Consider the following 23,871-nt stretch of genomic DNA (forward strand, 5'->3'; position numbering starts at 1 on the left):
AAGTTTGAAAGTCCAGGGTTTTGTTTGTATGTTTTAATATTGGTTTTTATTTTATTACAGGATGATTGCAATAAGGTTTGGGTTGTCATCCTAGGTTCCCTGTAAATCCATAGGGGAAGGATGCCCCCCCAGTGATTTGATGAGTTCCATTATCTACAAACTGTTGGCAGATTTTAGGTTACAATTTAAAAAGCCCCAATATTTATTTGGTCATTTTGGACTGGAAACCAATAAGGAAACAGGAAATGGTCTAGTGCAGTATCTTAGGAAGATGCACATAAATTGTAAAGTAATACTTATCAAAACAGGGTGCCAACGTTTACAGACATACTGCAACTCTTACTTTCAGGGTCAGCTTGTTCTATTGTCTCTCTCCAGCGTCTCTTTCAAATGTGCAGCAGGGCCTACTAACTTTAGGTTCAAACCTAGTCTGCACTTTGGTTACTGAAAACTGTTGCTTATTAGCTCTTCCCAAGTTATAATGGTCAATTATATCATCATATTCTGATTGACCTGGGTAAGGGTAGGCTCATTTCTCTTTGGTAGAAGGTTTATGTGTCAGGGATGCTTCTCCTATACCGTAATGTGGAATCTCTTGCACATTCATCTCCCCATCAGGAGGGTCTGAGGCTCTATGCTTCTTCCTTGAAATGACAAAGGAGCTGTTCGCATCAGCAACACCCTCTTTTGCTTGGCTAAGCTCATTCACATTTGCAGTAACTTCTCTTTAACTCAATTCACTTTCTCTAATTCATAAGGAATGGCTATGGATCCCCACATGGTCTCAGCCTGTCTCTATAGGGTATCCGGAACAATCCTTGTTCCATCATTTTTGGGCAGCCACTGACTCCATCTGATGATTCATCAGTGTTGCTTCCTGCTGTCATCAGGATGTGAAAAAAATTAAAATCTTTCATATCTATTTTTCTTCCACCTTCACATAGTCCATCTTGGAGTCTTCCCTTCCCTCCCTTAATCTCACTATTTTTAACTATGGAATAGACCATCCATCAATATACACTACAAAACCACCAACTCCCACAGTTACTTCATTACACTTCCTCATATCCTGCTTTCTGCAAAGATTCCATTCAATTTCCCCAGTTTTTCCACCTCCATTGCACCTGTCTAATTATGCACTTTCCACAAGGCTGCTTCTTACATGTCTTCCTTTATCCTTAACAGGATTTCCCAACACCATTGTTGACAGGCCCCTCAACCATTTTCAATCCATCCTTCCCAATTCTGCCTTCATGTCTTCCCATCCCTCCATGAAGGATGATAGGATTTCCCCTTGTCCTCACTTTCCACTCCTACAGTTTCTGTATTCAAAGGAATATTCCACCATTACCTCAGGGTATAAACACATCTTCTCTTAGACTTCACTGTCAGTATTCCATTGTGACGGATCACTCTACTGTTTACTCTTCCATCACTCCTAACACTTCCTCACTCTCCAATTGCACCTTCCCTTGTAATCACAGAAGACTTCTAATTTACCTATTCACCTCTTCTATCCACCCCATCCAAGGCCCCAACATACCTTCTAGGTGAAGCAGCATTTTACTTGTACTTCTGTCATTCTAGTCTGCTGTGTTCAATTCTCACAATACAGTCTTGTTTACATTGGTGAGACCTAATGCAGAATGGGGGACTGCTTTGCAGCCTGCTTCTGCTATCTGTCTATATGTAGGAAGAACCCAACCTTTTAGGTCTTGCCATTTCAAGACACCATGTTGCGTAACTGCTATCACTTTCATTTTTGGCCAGCTTCTGTGGTCCAATGAAGCTCAACACAAGCCAGAGGAACAGCACTTCATTTTTCATTTAGGCACTTCTCAACATCTAGAAATCAATATCATGTTGCACACCTTCAATGTAAGACCTCTCTATTCTATTTTCTAACAACCTCCAACTTTGCCTTGTTAGCTTTACTCTCAGCAGAACAGAACCATTGTATCTTTTTCACAGCTAACATTTATAATTATATCTCTGTCTCTCATTTTCTACATTATCACTGTCTTTGTTTATAATTGTGGGAACCCCCACAATCCGGTCCTCTTGCTCCCCTATATTAACAGCATAAAAGTCACTATTTTCCAGCTCCTTTCAAGTCTAAAGAAGACCTCTCCTGTTTCCCGATTCCCAGCTCTGGGCTCAGTGTTTAGTCTTGGTCGTATTTTGCTTTTTCTTGACTGATCAATTTCTGATTGGCTTTCAGGATGTTCGATATTGACAGATGTCACCTCCTACTATTTTCTGATAGGTTCCATAAGGTGTCAATTATTCACAAGGCTATCCTCTTCATTATGATTTGTTATTAAGAACATCTTTGCCAATTTAGTCAGGATAGGAGATGCATGCTGTCAGGCTCCCATGATTGGTATTGAATTAATTGTCTGTTTTCACTAATTTAGGAAGAAGTCTTCATTAAATCAAACATATCATTGATGTTTTTATCTCTCTGGTTGTGGGTGCTTGGAATGAGTTTCTTTTTTTAAAGATAAAGGATATTCTGGAAAAGTTGTTGTATGACTTTAAACTGTATGAAACTAACACAGATCACAAAGTACTGAACAGATTGTGTGTGTGCGTATAGAGTGTGTATAAACAATGTAGCAGTTAGATATCCTAATACATCCAGTCAATACATAGTCTTGAATAATAAAGTTCTCATTGATTATAGAGTTACAGATTAACCTCAATATAACCAAGTTAACCCTAATACAAGGATAACATTTAGTCTAATGTAATTGCTTCTCTACTAAGACAAATTAAAACAAAGTCCATGTAGAGTACAGCTCTTATTATGTTTTTCCTCTTGCGTTAACTCTGCTCTTGAATTAGTCTGTTGCTTGAAAAGCAGTTAATGAGCTGGAAGGAAGTTAATTTGTATAATTCAATCTTAGACGTTGCATGTTTGCCAGTCTGGCTCTGTGAAATGGAAATGAGCTAAATAGGGCTTTTGGTATTTGACCTAATATTTTGAAGCACATTAATATGGTATCTTCATTCTGTTTAAAATCCCATGGTATACTTCTTTGTTAACTAAGGCTCAGCAGAGTCATGTGATGTTGATGTACTAAAAGCTACATTGGTTGCAGTTATCATAATATTTTAGATTAATCAATGAATACAGTTTAATTGTGTGATCATAATGAAATTAATCATGAAGTACCAACTTCACAACTAGTCCTACAAGTCCATTCACTTGAGGCAGAAAATAGCTGGGCATTAAATGTCTCACATATTAGTTCCCTTATCTATCTCACAACCATTGTTACATTTTAAAATTCCCAATGTCTTGTCTCTGTTTGCATGATTTAAGTTAGCTGAAAACAGAAGATTAGTTTTCTCATGGGATACCAATCCTCAATATTCTTGAATTATTTGCTATGACTTGTTACACAATAAGACCCCACCCGATTTATTTATTTTTCCCCCACCTTGCAACGGTCAAATCATAGAAAGATGACTCTGATTCCAAGGCAGTCGCACAAGTCATTCTGCTTGGTTCTTTACCATTAAACATGTTATGACTGTCCAAAATGTGTTGTTTATTTAAGATTGTCTCATCTGTTTAATAAAGATTGGAGGAATAATGTAAAGATATACCTGTACTTCAATATTAGAACTGGCTGTTAAGTACTTTCCAGTCTACCTCCCTTGATAGTATGATAGCCACATTTCCTTGTTCCACTTGTGTCTCTGTAACTGCCAAACTAGTCACCAATTATATAATCATTTAGAAAAGATGGAATTCAACCATTTTCTAAGTCATCAATCTATTTATTAATAATTCTTATGGAAGTTAAACGTCATATAAAACTTGGTTCGAATTATTTAGAAAAAAAGCTTTCTTGGAATGTTCAGCTTTTACAGTGCAATATCTTACTTCCTCACCTCTTGCCTGATCATTAATTGTGATCACTGTTCTGAGTGGGGCAATCTGCTGAAATAGTCTATTAGATTTCAGTATCTCCCTTTCTATAATTTGTGTTAAATTTCCCCAAATTCAATTTCCTTAATCTCTAAATTATATTGACACAAATTTAAGGTTTTTAATTCACTCTCCAGATTTGCCACTCTCCAGACCTACAACTGTAGATCACTTCACTTAGTAACATTAAAATTTCATCATAAATGGACTTAAAAATCTCCAACTTTCTGTATCCGTCTTGAGAATATATCTTAAGTGTTCTTACTCCCAAGCCCTTAATATTTTAAATTCAAATTTTCCTTCTCTTTAATTTTGATTACTTTAGCAGGTATCAAAGTGCTTAATGTTTTCCTGGTTGTTTTAAAGCCAGTTTCTCAATGGAGTATGTGTCAATGCTTTAATGATCTTAAAGATGTTCTCTGTCTTTCCTGGCCACATTTACTATTTCATGGCATTCTGTTTGACGTGTAGGTGCACATGACTGAGTCCTGTGTTTTTAGTGTAATATTTAGTTAACTATTTTTGAGAAGATTTGTAGCTCAGGTTGAAGATAAATATGTAAGTTAGCTTACACAATCCACCGATTACTCAGAAATAAACCCAAACAAGCAGACACAACGCAACGCAACCAAAAACTACAGCCACATTTACCTTATATCAAAGGCATATCAGAAATGACTTCCACAGTACTCAGATCCCTTAGCATCATGTTAGCCTACAAACCTACCAAAACACCTAAACAGTGACTAATGAACCTAAAGGATCAATTTGATCCCACCAGCAAAACTAAAGTCATTTACAAGATGCTATGCAAGAACTGCAAACAACACGACATTGGACAAACTAGCAGGAAACTTGCCACCAGGATGCATAAACACCAACTGGCCACCAAAAAGCATGACCCACTATCACGAGTTTCCATACATAGGACTAAGGAGGACACCACTTTGACTGGGACAACACACACATCCTAGGACGGGCAAAATAAAGACATGCACGAGAATTCTTAGAGGCATGTCATTCTAACCAGAACCCCATCAATAAACACATCGATTTAGATCCTCTCTACCTCCTCTTGAAAATAAGAACTGGAAATGACATCACCCACCTTAAGAAATCAAGACCTGTGAATAGAGAAGTGGGACATACCACCTGCACTGATGATGTTACCTTGTATTTTGATGAAACATCTGAAAACAAACCTTTAAGCTCAGCAAGCTAACTTACATACATAATACTTAGAGTAATACTTTCTGTGTATTTGAAATGGTCTACTTTGCACTGGTTTCTGGACAATTCTGCTTATGTATATGCTACCCAAGCACTATGCCACACATTCTTTACTCTCATATGGTCTTTTCAAATTATCTGAGAGTTCTTTGCTTTTCTCTCCACATAGAGTTCTGATGCTTTAGGTCATGGCCAGACCCATTAATTTAGCTGTCTTAAAAAAGAATAGTTAAGGACACAAGCATCACAAAAGAAGGCCAACTGTTTTCTCCTATCATTCTAAGTTTCTCTTTTTACCAAATGTGTTTTTCTTGCATTAATTATTTCTTCTTTAATTTTGAATATCACACTAATTACACTTGTATGTCATTCATAAGCCACAGAGAAATTTTACAGTCCAATGAAATGTTTTTAAAACTTGAAAGTAAGCATTTCTGTTTGATTCCTGGCAATAACATATTTCATTTGTTTGTTCTTTTCTTTAGATGGTATTTTTCTCCAAAGTAATTTGCTAAAGCCTGCAAGAATTTTTTAAATCACATCTTAAATAAAGACATGTTGTCTAAATGATTACTGTTCTGTAATAATTACATTCTTATTTCTTCAAAAAGGTAAACATTATTGTTAATTAGAAAATAAGTTGCATTTTCTCTGCAATGTGATGCTAAATGCACTTTTCTGCTGAAAACTTTCATTCCTCTTCCTGGAGATTGCATACAGCTGAGCTTAAACTTTCTCAGCTTTTAGAATTTTATTTAAACATTCCAGGTCTAAACTCCTTACTCAAAGGTTTTTACTATCTTCTCCTTTTTTTCAAAGCACTGCTTTACAGAAGTTTCTTCATTTAGAATGGCCCCAAACTGAAACAAAAATTTAAAAAAATTTGTTCAAGCTATGGATATTTTTATGTGCCTCAGCTTAAAAATACAATTGCTTACCTTGTTAGATGGTAAACTCTCATAATGTAAAAAGAAACCTTTAATTCTGGTGGCTACTTCCCTATCAGGTTGTTTTAAAAGCAATTACCACAGTTACAGAACTATTCATAAATTAATCATAAAACCTTCAAGCACCCATATGCCACGAATACAAAAGTCAAAAATCCAAATATAAAAATTAAACACATAAAAATGTTTATGAAACAAAATAATTATTACTTATGGAAGTTACATAATGTCCATATCCTTTTCTTTTATCTGGATACTTAGGTGAGCCTTGAGAGTTTGAATTGTAGACAAGCAGGAAGCTGGGAGGACATAGCAAGCCAGGCAGCATCAGGAGGTGGAGAAGTTGATATTTCGGGTATAACACTTCTTCAGGACAGTTTGTAATAGCCACCAATTGTTTACAAATATGCAGCAAACTAAATTTATGGCCAGCACATGAAGAAAATGGTGGATGGAAGAAAAATTGAAAGAATAGTCTCCCAGATATTTGAAGAAAATAACGTCAGGGTCAAACATATTAAATTGAGTTGAGCGAGAATGTTAAATGTGCTTTAAGGAAATGCATTTGCAATAATATGTTGAATATTATCAGATACATGATGGTAATAGTTAAGTCAGGAAATAATGATTAGATTAAATAAAACAAAAAAGCTAGCATTAGCACAGTAAAATTGGATCTGATTTTTAGTATAGAAAATGGAATACTTAGGCCACCTTCTGTCTAGCTGGACCATTTTAAGAAAAAGGCCTGACCATATTTGAGATGAAGAGCATTGACATGCTTCTGCAATTAACTTCAGAAATTTTACTTGGCTTGTACCACAATTTATGAAATCCCATTGTGGAATTTCAATGTTAATTAATTGTTAATTATTATAAATAAATTTTGCCTTGTAAGAAATACTTTTTACTCATTTTCAATAATAGACACTTATGGAAAAAGGAGTCTCATTTGGATAAATTAAAGTAAATGCCATTTAGATTACCTGCAATTTTGTCGAGTAATGTTGTACAGAGTAATAATGTTATTTTTCTCGTATTTGGTTGAGCAGGCATAGCCTCAGCGGAAATGTTCATCAGTTTGTATTAATCTGCTAAACTGCTGGAAAGTTCCAGACATAGAAAAATGAAAAGAGTAGTAAAAACAGCAGATTTATTTAGTGAGGTGAGGCAGTTTTTTTATAGCCACAGGAGAGTGAAATCAAGTAGTTCACTGAGCAAAGGCAAGCAGCTGGAATATCATAATGAATATCAATTAACCTAATTTCATACATTATGGATCAGACATTGCTTAGAAAATGCAAGAGGAAAATTGGAAGTTAAAATGGTTGTTTGCTTTTCTCTTATCTCCACTCTCTTTCCTTGGAGAATAGGGTTATATCTGTCTTCAAGGCACTTAGCACTATACAGTGGGAGGATTTAAAGTGCTCCAACAATCTATAGAAAATATCAATAGAAAGGTTGGCTGATGCACATTCATGGGACTCCTAACATCAATCCAAAATTTAGAGATGGAGTATCAGTCTTTATTAGATGACAATGTCTGGAATGAGCTTTAAAACTCATCTAATTCTGAGGCTGGAATGCTATCATTATGCTAAAAGTAAAGCTTACAATTTGAGTTTGAATGAGTACCATATTTTGGGATTTTTGACTACATCGTGAGCCAAAGATCTTTAATTTAATTACAATGTAAATTTTTAAATGTAAATTTGAAGGAGTCAAACTTGATTAAATTTGATCATGCTGAAACGTGTGGAAGTTGCAATGTATCATTAGTCTGCATTTTCTGTGATGCAGGCAGAATATTAAGTTTGTGCTTCCTAATTATTTAAATGATAACCATTTGTAAGTTGTGCATCTAACCTCGTTCATTAATTGTATACATCCCAGGCATGCAGCAGCAGAGGTGTTAAAAATTGTTTCGGATGGTTAATTTGTCCTGTGAAAGATGGGAAAATGGCTGATTATGGTAGAGAGTGTACTCCAAGATTTTCTCATAATGCATTTGATGGAAGAGGTGGACTGGATGAGAGGTGTCTTCTATTCACAGGGAGTCGTAGGAGGTCATCCAGGCATATGTTTAGGAGGCAAAGGAGGGTACAGCATTGGAGATCAAACTCAGGGATATTATTTTTTGAATATGGATGCAGCGCAGAAAGAAGTTTAATGATCTAAGTGGAACTTTTCAAGGTGAGTACCTCATCTTCAAATGAAATTCTTGTCACTCATCTACTAAAAATCTTTATCAGTAAGAACCCATTCCTAATTTTTATGTAGTTCACTTCAGCCGTACCATATTTTGCATTGTTGGAAGCCATGCCACCATATCTTACAGTTTTTACACACTGCAATTATGAGACTATGACAGCCACATCACCAAGCACAGTGCAAGGCACTTCCTCTTCTTTGTAGGAGAAGCTGACTCAAAATAGCAAACAGCACCAAAGAAGGGGAGACATGAAACATGCCTGTATATTTCAAATTGAATTAAATATTGGTCATCATAGGAAAGTCATCACTGACATTTAGTTGATTGAGGATTTCCTGCACCTAATCTTCCTTCTCTCATCTCTTTTCTGCCTCATTCCTCAATTTCTTTTGGCTGAGAAGCTGACGAGAGTGAAAACACCCCTAATGTCATTCCTCTATCCCTTTCCGAGGACCCACACCTTGACCCTTTTCTATTTCAGATACGCAAGAATGGTAACTTGCTCACACTGTGGAGTGAGCTGATCGAAACATTGAAGCTGAACAGATATTGCCACTTGACAGTGATGAATACTCAAACTGACACTGTACAGCCTGAGGATTCCACACTTGGTAAGACATGAGGCACGTTTGCAAGAGCTTGTCAATGAATGTCTAGAAGGATCTAAGTGCCAGCGCCTTGGAGGACAAAGTGGACACTAGTTTAAATGCAGAGGAGTCAGATGAAAATTTTGATGGGCTAAGCTACAGAAAAGACTGATAGTGAACATATCCAAATGCTTGGTGTAACAGAATAGCTGTCAGAAAACCAATACTCAATGTCAAGGAGCATGGAGGACTTGGAGTGGTCTATTTTTGTGCAGTAAATACTGTATTATAGAGCTGGAGATGGACTTTGAAGTAGGCATCTTGAATGTTTAGAAGTCCAGATCTCTCATCATATTTTCACAAACCCATCTCACCATTTTGAACTAACAAATGTTTCCTTTAATCCTCCCAAGTATTTTTTGCCCTCTTTCAGTTGTCATACTTCACCTCTGGAAAATATAGGAATCAAACCTTTTAATAATTTATCTCCTTCTTTTCAAATAACAGTTTCATTTTTATTTTTCCATGTTTGAACAAAGGCTGCAAAAAGGCAAGGAGCTGAGTGACCCTGGTATAGCACAAATTCAGTGAGTGTCAGAGAGTAGTTTATTGCTACGAAATAGCACTATTGATGATCTCTTTCATCAATTTACTGATTAGCAAGAGGAGCCTGATTGGGAGGAATTGGCTGGATTGGATTTATAAGGTTTTTCATGTACAGACCATATCCAAACAATTTTGCACATTGTCAGGTTGATGTCAGTGTTGTTGCTGTACTGGACCAGCTTGGCTGGTGGGAGGAGCACAAGTTCTGAAGCACATACCTTCAGTATTAGTGCCAGATGTTTCCAAGTTCCAAAGGCTTTTCCATGTCCAGTGACTTCAGCTCTTTTTTTGTTGTCATGTGAAATGAATCAAATTGGTTGAAGACTGCCATCTGTGATGTTGAATATCTTTGGAGAAGGCCAAGATGAATCATCCACCTAGCACGTCTGGCTGGAGATTTTTGCCAGTGCTTCAACCTTATCTTTTGCACTGATTGTAATTGTAATTGATTGCACTGCACTTGTCTGCATTTGGAAAGTTATGGCCACAATCAAATCAATCATGATCTTAATGATCAGTGATACATTCTCAAGGGGCAAAATAACCTTTTCATGTTTTGCTATTATATTATAAATAAGTTCAAAGAGTCATGGTCATAGATATGGTTACAAATAACTTCAATAAATGATAATAAATAGCCAGATTCCTAGTTGTTGTAAGCAGCTGGCCATTTGTAATCAATGCATCCTTGAATTGGACTGTTGGATTTCAACAAAGTCAAAAGCATTAATTGGAATTTTAATAGAATTAGAATATTCTACCTAAATAAATTTGAATATCAAAAATGGTAGAATAACCAGGACAGCCACTTACTTTACAGTGTTTAAATGCTGAAGCATCTATTTACTTCTCATTTCCTAACTTTATAGGAAAGTAGAGAGGAAATGTTTGTAAAATTATTAAACAAATGCTAACATCTAAAGAACAGAAAACAGTACCCTTAGGACTCCATTGTGAACACCTATTCAATTGCTCCATGAGAGATATTAATAAGTACCTTGCACAGAATTATTAGGCTGCCCACTGACACATTCTTGATAAGTAGCCATGAGCAGTAAAGTAAGCCATTAAGTAGGCAGGTGACAGTAATCGCTGTGACTGTCAAGCTACTATGGATGATTAAGTAGCTGTGGGTGGTAACAGGAATAATAAACAAAAAGAAATTATGCTTAACAATGCAGGTTTTTAGTTTTAAAATTTTTTTTAATATCATATTTTAAAGAATGCTGTTAATCCCAATTGCCACCAGATATGTGAATGTAAACAGCTATCATGTAGATCTTGTGAAATTGAGCTATAAATATCTCTTACCAATGATTAGTGGATCAGAAAAAAAAATCAATATTTCATGATGGAAGTTATCTAACTGTAAATGTATCTTGTCTTTGCAAATAGATCATTTGATCAGATTACATTGCCTGGACAAATAATAAACTTTTAAGCAGGATACAATTGGAACACAAATTATGCATCTCCATATGTTGAGTTTCATAAATGAATAGAGGAATTAAAATAGTAATGAGCTGTACTGAGGCATATGACAAAGCTAGGTCTAATAATGCAAAGCACATTCAGGAAAATATTGTGACAGCCTGTATTTTATGATTTATATATTACTACAGCTGTGTGCTTTCATTTGCAATATTACTTTGATATGGATGTCACATTAACTTGGATTCTACATAGTTATTAGGTGGATTACTGGGTAGAATTAATTAACTGAAAAATCTAGGTTTTGAAATTCAATAGAGAAATTATAAATGCCCCAAATAGAGAGTGTTGAGGAGGGGTTAAGCCCTTCAAAATTTGAAACCTGATAATTTCATGGTGAAAGTGCTCACTTGCAATTTAACAGTGTAGGATTAGGGAATCTAGCAGTAACCAATTTTAGAGTGGTGGTTTAATCATGCAAATAAGTCTCCATTGATAAGAATTTGCCACCCGTTTTAATTTAATGTTTGCTGTTGGGCTCTCTTAGTGAGGTGGGAACAGACTGATTCAATGAAATGCCTTTCCAATTCTCCTGATGATAGAGAAGCAGGTGTGCAATAGTTTGCTCCTCAGACAACACTTCCACAGCAAAAAGATCAGAAATTGCTTGTGAAACTCAACAGGTTTGGCAGCATCTGTGGGAAGAAAGCAGAATTAACATTTCAAGTCTGGTTACTCTTCTACAGCAATCTCACCCACAGTTCAATTGGCCAAGCCTTCCCTATCACCTTTTACCTGCTGCATTCTGAATGCTCCCTCTCATCATGCCTTGATTCAGTTAACAAGATATCATTTGTTTCATGTTAGCAACTAGTTACAGAAACACATTGGCATGATATACTGCAAAAACTTTGAGGGAGGTCAGATTTGAGCACTCCTTCCAGATCCTCTGCCCACAAGTCCATCCACACTTTGGATGCTTCACAGTCGGTGGTGCTTGTGCCACTCCTCAGTATTAACGCTTTTAGACCTCCATACAATATTTCCCTCCAAACTATGTTTCTCCTTTTGTTAATATTATACATTGTATATTTAATGAAAACCTTCACTACCCCTATCATCTTCTAAGTCTCTATTTTCCAAGATAGATATTTTGAACATTTTACTAATCTCCTAAGACTTGGTTTCTTTGGACTTTGGGAGATTGATGGTTTGCTGGGTGGAAGGCCATTGTTTTAGACTGTCATACTGACAGACTTAGGTATGTAGGTTCCTTTAAACTAGAAGACCTTGAATTTCCTTCACAGAGGATATTCACCCTGCTGAAACAGGGACTTTCCTGAATCATTAGACAATGATCCTCCCATCTCAGTGGTGACTGTCATGGAACTATGTTTACCATATTTTGAATTTGTGTTAGCAGATTTTTATTCTCAACAGTGCTAACTATGGTTTTAGTATCTGGTACCTGTCCTAATCACTGTACTAATTTCTTAGGTGTATCATTTGTGGTTTTGTACTTTTAGGATTGGAAGAACTCTGTTGATCTCCTGTGACAAGGTTACTTCTTGACACCCGCTTTATTTTATCACTTGAATGATTTTCTCTAGGAGGTCTTCTTTGAACTGTAATAAATCTGACAGTGACACATACAATTTCTAAAACAATTCTGTTTCTTATGAATTCTGATGAATTATGAAATCACCATAGTCACTTTATACGACTAGTTTGTGGAGATCAATCATGAAGTAATTTATGGCTTACCCAAAGGCAGAAGTTTTTGATTAACTTGCTCTTTCAAGAATTTTATTAGTTCTTGTATTGAAGTAATTATTAAAAGTTTTCACTTTGTTTCAAAAGTGTAGGATGCTTCTTCTATCCCTTATAAGCTCGAACATCATTAGTTATATTTCCAATTGCGTATAGTAGAGTATTTTCTTTTTCAGCTTCTGAATTAGTATCTAATTTGGAAGCTATTCTCCTTATCAGAAATAGTTTCCCCAGTGATGTAGAATTCTGTGTTCTAATTGATGAATTCCCTTCTTGACCAAGCCACCCTTCTTGTGTTGTAAGGACACTTTTAGGGGAGTAGTTAGGGGAGTAGTTCCAGAATTTTGATCTAAACATTGCTCAGATCCCCACCCAAATGCTCTATGAGTCTTCACCTGCCCATCTTTCCACCTTGCCATCTGAGATGACCATGCCAGGTGTCGTCATACATAGTACCCAACTTGAATCCAGGATGCTCCAAACCATGGACAAGCCTCCCACTTTACATTACTCCTCTGCCATCCAAGCTGATGAGTGTTTGGTTGCCTATTTCTGTTGGACTGTTAATATACGGTGGGTCAAGGAATGCAAATCGTGTTGCCTAATAATCTTTTTGACAATTAGTTTTCAAGAAGTTCTTGGAGAAGAGTTAAGCTGAACACTTTTAAGTATGTAGAGTTCTCTAACTACAACATTCTTCTCAAAACCGCAACTAAGTTAAGCAAATTGATCCTTAAGCACTGTGGTTAATTACATTTTAGTTCATATTTGGAATGCAAGTTTAATAATTAATGTGAAGTTGGAAATTTATTAATAAATCAACGGTTCTCTGATTTTCTTGAAAATGTAATAATTTGCCTTGCAAAATTATACACATCTTGTGCGCCATCAGTTACTTTGTCATGATCTTTATTAACCTACAACATGCTCAAAAGTTTAGATATTTTTTAAATGAGTTCTAAGTTGTATTATTCTGAGAATTGTTTGCAATGAAGAATGAATAATAAGAGTTTGCTACCATTCAGTTTGGTTCTGATACAATATTGAAGTTCACCTCACAGCAGATGACTCGATTATAAATTGAGGAGATGCATGTGCAAAGGGATTGTATTTAAAAACCCAAATGGGCAAACAAAATCTTTTCCTGTGTAATGGAAAATTAACAAAATTAATATTTACTGTGAAATCTGAAAGAGAATGTTTTGCTAAATTTAATACTTCTCAGAACTTTGCAAACACTTTGCTGAATTCTGCAGGTGAGGAGACAGCTTGTCTTTACTGAACTTTGTAAACATTCAACCTGGCCTTGTAAGCAGTCGAATTCAGCAAAAAAGCTAAGGAAAACATAAATACAGTTATGTCCATGGCAAGGGAATGAGAAAATAATGAGCTCGAATGTTTCCTAGCCCTTGTTCTTGAGCGTGTGATAAGAATAGTATAAAAAGAATATGTGAATTTTGTTCAGTGCCCTTACATAAGGTATTTTTGCCAAACGTATTGGCCCTCCTGCATGCAGAGGTTAAAAAAAAATAAAGCTTTTCCTTTGCTCTTGCTAGCATTTGAATTGAGTTGATTTAATTTCCACGAAGTAAACTTGGGGGTTCATCTGGGATCCCGTGACTGGGTGAGGTTCTGAAGGTTTCCAGCAGGCGCAGGCACCAGTGCCTTGATGGTCTTTCACTTCACCTCGAGTGCTGAATTGGCCTCTTTGTGTGAGAGCACTGGGAATCTGTGGATCGCCCCAGCACTGGGGTTCGAATCGAATAGGGTCGGGGTAAGAGTCGTAGCTTAAGTAGCCCTACATAGAGACTCATTCTAAGAGAATAAATAAAGCAGGAAAAGGGTCAGTGAACTCTCTCATGGTATTCGAGTAAAACCCAAGGGAAGGGATTTCTGTCTCTAGAGTGTTTAAGAGACAGCAAGTTTAAGGGTGGTTTTAGACTTGGAACCACCAATGGCTGAGTTGGCCTCGCCAAAGACATAGCGGATATGTGATTTCTTGGTTTACAAAACCCAAGGCATTGAGGTGGACATGCCCAATGTGATGGGGACCTCCAGAGGTAAAAGCAAGTCAAAGGGAAAAGATAACAGTACCGCGAGAGAGAGAGAGAGAAAGCTGAACACTGTTCCAGTTATGCTGAAAATAGGCTCCGGCAAGAGCAAACAAAATGAGGGTCCACAGAGGACTTGGAATGGCCAACCAAAAATACAATACATGCTAAATAATTATGGCCCAGATTTGTAAAGTAGTTAGAATTGTGGATCAAGGAATGTGGTTTTCCGGAGGGAGGATGTTTTAGTAAAAGGCAGTTGGAAATATTGAGGTTGAGGTTGGAGGAGAGAGAGAAGGAGAAATGGAAGGGAAAAATAGAACCTGTGAATTGCAGTGCTTATAACATAGTGGAAGGCAGGGGAGAAACATGTATTTACACTAATCGGGGGAGTCTCCATTTGGGGATCTCCCAATGTACTATGATGCTGTACTTGAACAATGACTCTTGCACAGCAGCCTATGTAAATGGTATGATCATAAACATTGCTTGTTCCTTTATCAATAATCAGATCATGATGGTGGGTATGATATGGGCCTGTGGAGAGAAAGTGTACCATCATCTTCCCCTGGGATGGAAGAGGTGTTGCTCCCCCATGATACTGTCCACTGGCACAACAGTGTTTGTCCCAATGGGTGGCATGGTGGCACAGTGGTTAGCACTGCTGCCTCACAGCGCTAGAGACCTAGGTTCAATTTCCGCCTCAGGAACCTGTCTGTGTGGAGTTTGCACATTCTCCCCATGTCTGCGTGGGTTTCCTCCGGGTGCTCTGGTTTCCTCTCACAGTCCAAAAATGTGCAGGTTAGGTGAATTGGCCATGCTACATTGTCCGTAGTGTGAGGTGTAGAGGAATAGGTCTGGGTGGGTTGCTCTTTGGAGGGTCAGTGTGGACTTGTTGGGCCAAAGACCCTGTAAGTAATCTAATCTAATTTAATCAAGTGCCGATAACAGATGCACCGAAAGGGACATCCTACGACATTGGAAGGGGTACACACTCACAGACCCCTGGACTACACCAGGAGCGAACGTTGGGTGGCCCATTCTCTTGGGAGCAGGGACAACAGTAGCAATAAACATGATTAATGGCCTTGCATATAGAGTATTACTGTTAGCAAATGAGATGGAGGAAGGCCTAGAACTCATTAACACTGAGTTAACGGCAGTTAGGGAAGTAGGGATACAAAATCGATTAGTACTAGACATATTGACAGCCAAGAGAGGAGGTGTCTGCAAAATGTTAGGTACCTCATGCTGTTTTAATATTCCTGATGAGTCCCAAAATATCATTAGTGTAATAAATCATATGAAGGCAGTGATACAACCGCCTCCCCCAGCAGATGACTCTTGGTTCTGATGGCTCACCTCCCTTTGGGGAGGATGGGGGTATTGGATCCTACACATTCTACTAGTTGTAGGACTGGTCTTACTCATAGTGCTTTGTATAGGACCCTGCTTGTGTACCTGCCTACACCGCTTGCTTATGAGCGCAGTAGGATACCAAATAGTAAAACTATCAGTGGCCACACGGCAGGAAGATCCGATTGTGTGGAGCCCACCCTACCATGATGTTTATGAGTGTGAAGTATGAACATGAGCTGTGTACAGGGCACACCAGAGCAAGTGACGATACCACCACAAAGCTATGTTACAGGTAGGTGCTGTCTGAGGAAAGGCCTGGTGTTCCCTCAGCTATTCTGGCTCTGCATTTTTATTTGGTTGTTGTCCTTGTTGTCATAAGATGACAAAAAGGGGTAAAATGTAATGGAAAATTAACAAAATTAACATTTACTGTGAAATCTGAAAGAGAATGCTTTGCTAAATTTAATACTTTTCTGAACTTTGCAAACACTTTGCTGAATTCTGCAGTCGAGGAGACAGCTTGTCTTTGCTGAACTTAGTAGACATTCAACCTGGCCTTGTGAGCAGTCGAATTCAGCAAAGAAGCTAAGGAAAACATAAAGACAGTTATGTCCACGACAAGGGAATGAGAAAATAAAAGCTCAAATGTTTTCCAGCCCTTGTCCTTGAATGTGTGATAAGAATAGTATAAAAAGAATATATGAATTTTGTTCAGCGCCCTTACATAAGGCAGTTTTGCCAAGTGTATTGGTCCCCCTGCATGCAGAAGTTAAAAAATGAAGCTTTTTCTTTGCTCTTGCTAGCATTTGAGTGGAGTTGATTTAATTTCAATGGCACTCTCTGCACTTAATTTATCAAGCGCAAAAAAACAGTTTTGGTCAATTCATAAATAACTGAATGGAAAAATATTGTTGAGCTATTTTCTGATACACAGATGTTTGATTCCATATAACCATGGACTTAAGAACAGAACTGAGTCATTTATCTCATCAAGTCTGCGCTGCCATTCAATGAGCTCATGCTTGATCTGATAATCCCCAACTCTATTTCCTGCGCTTTTCCCATAATCCTAGCTGATTAAAAATCTGTCCATATTAGCTTTGAATATGTTTAATGATCCTGCCTCAACAGATCTCTCTGGTAAAAAATTTCAGAGATTCACTACGAAGAAAAATAAATCTCCTCATCTCTAAAATGTGCAGCCCTTATTTTGAGATTATCAGCCCCGGTCCTAGACTTTTCCACATTGACCCTGTCAAGTTTTTTAAGATTTCAACAGTCACCTCATTCCAAACCAAATTGCTGTTTCAACACTTCTTACTGAATGAAATGGGAAATTCTTTCTTTGCAGACAATCTCCTAGGTCTGGAATAGGGAAGAAATGTAATTAGGTTGGGATGGTGGTATTCCAGGATCCTGCCATTCTTTTACCTCTGCTGGAATTAAATTCTAGGCAGAAAGCCCCAAGGTCCACCCTCATGCTTCAATGTCCTTTGAAACTCTTAAATCGTCAATTCATGGCTTCTTAATGACCTATTCCTGCCTGGACTGCTATATTTCAGCTTCAGGGTGAGAAGGTTTCTCAATCAGTCTGTAGCAGACTTTCTGATGGTAGGGACAAGTGTGTTCCCTCAATCTGTACTATTCTGCCAAGGTTATGGGATTAGATATAGGACCCGTATGTGGCCAATGAAAGTCAATTCTTGCCCTAGCTTCTAATCGCTATGGTGCCCAATTCTTAGTGAGTTGCAAACCAGAAACCATATAAATAACAGCCTCTTCCACAGCATCATCACGAAATGCTCCTGAGTCCTTTTCCAGCTAGCAACTCTTAGTGGACAGGACATCTCCAAACTAAGTTTTATTACCCATTGAAAACCCACTAACCACAAATCAGGTAGCTGATTGCTGGAAGATATGTTGGGTTTTCACATCCTGACAGGCTACATGATTCTCTATTCTAATTTCTCTCACTTTTACACTCAGTCCACAAATAGCAAAGTTCACAAACAGTAAAGTACTATCTTTCATCTTTTCCTTAATACCTTGCTACCTTAATAAGTAATTAATTTTCATTGTATCCACTTTATTTAAAGAGGTTTCATTTCACAGTTGGGTGATAGAGAAAAATTAGAGATTATTTTGATATAATTTCCACATCTTGAAAAATTTGAGGCCTTAACCAAGAAAAAGTTAATAATTCTATATTTCTAAAGGTTCCTGCTATTTAATCCCTCTGGACACATACAAACAAATAAATTGGCATGCTCAAAGAGTTAATTAGTAATATATCCTTCAGATATACTTTGTTAGACTTAATCCACTGGACATTTAGCTTTAACCTAAAGACAAATACCTAATTCAATAAATCTAGTTTAAATCTAACTGGCTCAAGAATGAATTTTCTAAATGGCTATATCCTGCAAGAACAAACATATATTACTTAATATTACATTTTAGAAAATTCCCCATGTTTTTAGGTTTAATTAGGTGGAAATTTGACATAATAGCAAGAAAGTATTTTTTGGACTACCATGCAGAGGCTAACGTTGATTAAATTTACATGGTGCTTTGCAGTTCAGTACAATGTTAGCTAACAGTGAGTCATAGGCATCACAATTTTAACCATGGCTGGTAAAATGGATGAAAATTAATTGTTTCAATGTCTAAACTTATTGAAATCCTGTCTTTTAATAACTGAATTTTTCCATTAGTCAATATGACTCATCTGTTTAAAATCAGCCTGTAATTCTTGTTATAATTTAATACTTTGTTTTGGAAAGGAAGACAGAGGATACTATTATTCTCCATTTATATGGCATTTGTGGAGAAAAGTGGCAACAGTCATCGTGACCAGTACTTTATTCAGACTTTCTGTACAGATAAGCTGGACATATCCCACACCACAATGAAAAGGTTATGATTTTTTCAAAGAAAGTTTCTAGTTAGGATTTTTAACTTTATCTTCGAATAAAGTTTTGTCAAAGGAAAATTTGTTAATCCAACTCAGAAAAAGAAGGCAATATTGTGAATGAAAAGATAGCTGTTGCATATTAATCCTGGACTTCTTTTTAAAAAGGTCATAAGATTGTGGATGAAGAAAATCTCCAAATACGTTTAATTTTTAACGGTGCAATAAGCACTCAAGAACACACTGCTAATAACTGAACACTGATAATTTTAGCCATTGATAGATCCAGAAGGTTTCCAAATATTTGATAATGAACTGATGTGACAGTGGTTGCCGAACTATTAAGCCAATTTCTGTACATGCCAATGATTTTAAAAAATTACATAGCTTGTCATTTGAATGTTTTTTATGAGAATTCACACAGCAGGAGGCTTCATTATAGATAGTCCCAAGATTTTTAAAGATTCTGGAAGAGTGCAGCCAAGTCTGAAATGCACACAGTGAATTTAACATAGGTATTTTGAAAAATATCCTCAGCTAAACAGCATCTTTCGGGATCTTAAGAGATCTCAAAGTGCTATGCAACCATTTTTTAAAATTGCAGTTACTAAGCAACAAGTTACATAAGGGTCCCACAAGCAGCGAGAAAATAGGTTGCGTATGTGAAAAAAGGAACATTTGTGCCTTATCTACTGCGATCTTAACTGCTCCCAACCATCCTGATTGCAGAGATTTCATGGGTCAGCCCAGGAGCCGACTCCGTGGGTTTACCTGTTCAGTAGCAGCCATTTTCTGCTCCTTTCACTGATCTCTCACCCTGAACAGAAGGAAGTTTGTTCCAATTTGTTTATTGGAAATTGAAATGTCTGGCCTCATTCTTTCCAACAGGACTAACTTTTAAATTGACATCAGAACTCACCTGCTGAAAACTGACTCCAACATAAAGTCAGGGCTTTTTTTTAGGTTTAGATTGCCACCCTTAAATTATTGGAGCTTCTTTTGTTTTTTGGCAAAGTTGAAGTCGTTAACAATTCTTTCTTTCTATCTGGTTAATTCACATTTGTTGAGCTATGTCTTACAAATACTTTGACAAAACCATTGACATCACTTTAATCATTATCGTGCTCTGCAATGTCAATTTTCTTAGTGAGAACTCAATGTTCCCACTCTGTAAATCTACTTTTATAGTCTTTTGGGAAGTGAGATTCACATCTTTTAAGGATGCTTTGTTTGCCATCAGTGCAATTGTTTCATTTTTTTTGTGGAAGTTGGTTCTGATAAAATTTAGTGCAAAAATGGCTTAGACATACAGCAATGCATCTATCTCATTATTGAAACAACAAATTATTCTACAAGTGTCTCATGTTTTAATTTCTTCATATTTGTAAATGGCCCAACTTCCCCAATCTCGTAGAAACCGAGCACCAAAGCCTGACCAACGCGGGATCAAGACCTGACCCCACGGGTGATCGACATTGAGGAGGCCCAACCAAACCAACCGTAAGGCCCTCATAATGCTCAAGGCCATGATGGTGCCCAGGACCCCTCAGGAGCACACACTCACCTTTTGGAGTTAAAATCACACAACGCCAGGTTATAGTCCAACAGATTTAATTGGAAGCAATTGTGCACTTCCAATTAAACCTGTTGGACTATAACCTGGTGTTGTGTGATTTTTAACTTTGTATACCTCAGTCCAACACCGGCATCTCCAAATCATCACCTTTTGGAGCAGTAGACATTGCTCGGGATCAAAGAGGAGCAGCCACCTACCCAGGAAATGTGGGAGACACACGGATCCTTAAATGAAACTGAAACTTTTGGGTTCCAAGTCCCCCCTCCACAGTACACTCTTGGCAACCATCCAAGCCACTAAGAACAAGATAGATGAGCTTTAAGCTAGACTCACCTTCCAGAGGGAATTGTGACATTGCTGTGTGCTCTGTTTTGCAGAAACTTAGCTCATTCCTGCCAAACCTGACTGTGTTGAGAGTGTGGTGCTGAAAAAGCACAGCAGGTTAGGCAGCATCCGAAGAGCAGGAGAATTGACGTTTTGAGCATAAGCCCTTCATCAGGAAATCAAATCTGATCTCCAGCGTCTGCAGTCCTCACTTTCGCCTATACCTAACTGTGCCTTACCACCTGAGGGTTTTGCAGTTCACCGAATGGACTGCTCAGCATCCTTGGGCAAGGCAAGGGGCAGTGGGGTCTGTCTCCTAATCAACACCTCCTGATGCTCAGATGTGGTACCCTAGCAAATTGCTGCTCCATGGACCTAGGATATCTTATAGTAAAGTGCCATCTCTACTATTTTCTCCATGAGTTCACCTCTGCTATTCTGACAGTGGTCTACATCTCACCCATGTGGAAGTGAAGAGTGCACTTGATCTAGTGTACAGTGCAACAAAAAGTCTTCAGACAGCATATCCCAAGACCGTATTCATCATAGCCGGTGACTTCAACCAGACCAACCTCAAGAACATCCTACCCCAATACCATCAACATGTTTCCTGTCCCACCAGGAGTCAGAATATCTTTGACCATTGCTGTACAACCATCAAAGATGCCTACTGCTTCAATTAGATCATGATGCTCTGCTCCTCCCAGCTTACAAGCAGAAATAGAAGCACGAGAACCCACAGCAGAAAATCCTGCAGTATTGGTCGGAGGCAATGGAAGGCTTCTACAGGACTGCTTGGAATCAGTGGAACTGTTCCATATTCAAGAAGTCAGTGGCCAACCTGAATGAGTATGCCATTACCATTACAAACTTCATTAATAAGTGTGTGGAAGACTGCATGCTGAAGAAGTTAATCCAAAGAATGCTCCCCAACTGGAAACCATGGATAAACCAGGAGGTCCACTCCCTACTGATATCCAGGTCTGATGTGTGCAAGCTGGGCAACCCTTCTCCTACACAAGAAATCAAGGTACTACCTTCGTAAGGCCATCAGAAATGACAAGAAGCAATATAAAACTAAGCTTGACACCTAGGCTAACCACACTGACACCTGTCATTTGTAGCATGAGCTCAATCCATTCTATGCTTGCTTTGAACAGGTCAGTAAAATAATGTTACCTACCCCAACAGCCTCAGATACACCTGTACTCACAGTCACCACCGCAGACGTTGGGTTGGCGTTCTTGAGAATTAACACATGGAAATCAACTGATCCAGATGGAGTCTGGGCACTCAGAACCTGTGTGGACAGATGGTGGAAATGTTCACAAATTTCTTTAACCTATCCTTACTCTGATCTGAGGTTGCCACCTGCTTCAAGAACAAAAATGAAGCAATGTGCCTTAAAGACTACTGCCCAATATCTCTGACCTCCATCATTATGAAGTGCTTCGAGAGATTATTCATGGCTCACATCAACTCCAGCCTATCGGACTGCCTTGATCCTTTACAATTCTCCTATCAATGCACAGGCCCCACAGCAGATTCCATCTCCCTCGCCCTACATTCATCCTTGGAACAGCTGGATGACAAGGATACCGACATCAGACTCCTACTTATTGACTACAGTTCCATCTTCAACACCATAATTCCACACAAACTCATTTCTAAACTCCAAGACCTAGGTCTCAGCTCCCCACTGTGGAATTGGATCCTTGACTTCCTTATCCTTAGACTGCAATCAGTAAGAATAGGCAACAGCACCTCCTCCACCATACTCCTTAACACTGGTGCCCTGCAAGGCTGTATATTTAGTCCCCTAATATACTCCTTATATACACACGACTGTGTGGCCAAATTCTGCCCCAGCTCTATTTACAAGTTCGTTGATGACACCAGTGTTATAGGTGTGATCTCAAACAGAATACAGGAAAGAGATCGAGTGCTTAGTGGCATGATATAACAAAATCTCCATCCACATCAGCAAAACATGGAGCTGGTTGTTGGCTTCAGGAAGTGGGCATGTCCCTGTTTGCATCAATGGTGTTGATGTTGACTCTTAAGTCTGGACGACATAAGTTTCAGTTCAAAGGTAGACACTTTATTACTGAACAGTCGGTAAGAGATTCTGGGTGACACAAAAGGAGTCTCGCAGCCTTCTTGTGGTGGCACCCCTCAATGAATCTCTGATCATTACATGCAAGAAGTATATTTTGTCTTGTTTGGGTGTGACTAATACAAATTTAACATCACTTAGCTATTGCTATTATGCTGTTAAAACAGGTATTTCTCAATCTTAGAATGACGAGTGGTTGCTACCTTCCTGTGGCAGATATAAAATTGTTTACAGGAGCTTGTTACTGTATTATTCACAATCTTATGTTAATAGGAAAGGAGGTGGATAATAGGATTTAGTATTGCTCTCATTATTGGTTTTCACATATCCTTGTTAATAGGCAGTTAATAAGATTTATAACCAGGACTGATAGTCTTATTCAGAGAAATATCTTTGCCTGGGGCTGGGATCAAAACACACATGTATGGCTCTAGACAATTTTGGCAGTTCGGAGGTAGTCAGACACCTTCTGTGATTTCTGGTCTCAGCCTGTCAAAGGACAGATACACGATTGAACATAAAGTGAATCACTCTAAGAGTCACTCTTTAACCCTTGAATTCCCAATATTCCAAAACACTATGATAGGTCAGTAAAATATATTTTTTTCACTTTTGGGGTTCTCAAACTTCATCACTGAGGCGGAGATGGTTGACAACAGCAAGTGCCTAGGAGTGATGATCATCAACAATCTGTCCTTGACCATGACCTCACCCTGCATCACCAAACCATCATCTCCCAGACCAAAGAGAACCTCATCACCTCAGGAGATCTCCCACCCACAGCTTCCAACCTCATAGTCCGGGAACCCCG

This window comes from Chiloscyllium punctatum, chromosome 20 (assembly GCF_047496795.1).
Source record: "Chiloscyllium punctatum isolate Juve2018m chromosome 20, sChiPun1.3, whole genome shotgun sequence".
NCBI classification, from domain to species: domain Eukaryota; kingdom Metazoa; phylum Chordata; class Chondrichthyes; order Orectolobiformes; family Hemiscylliidae; genus Chiloscyllium; species Chiloscyllium punctatum.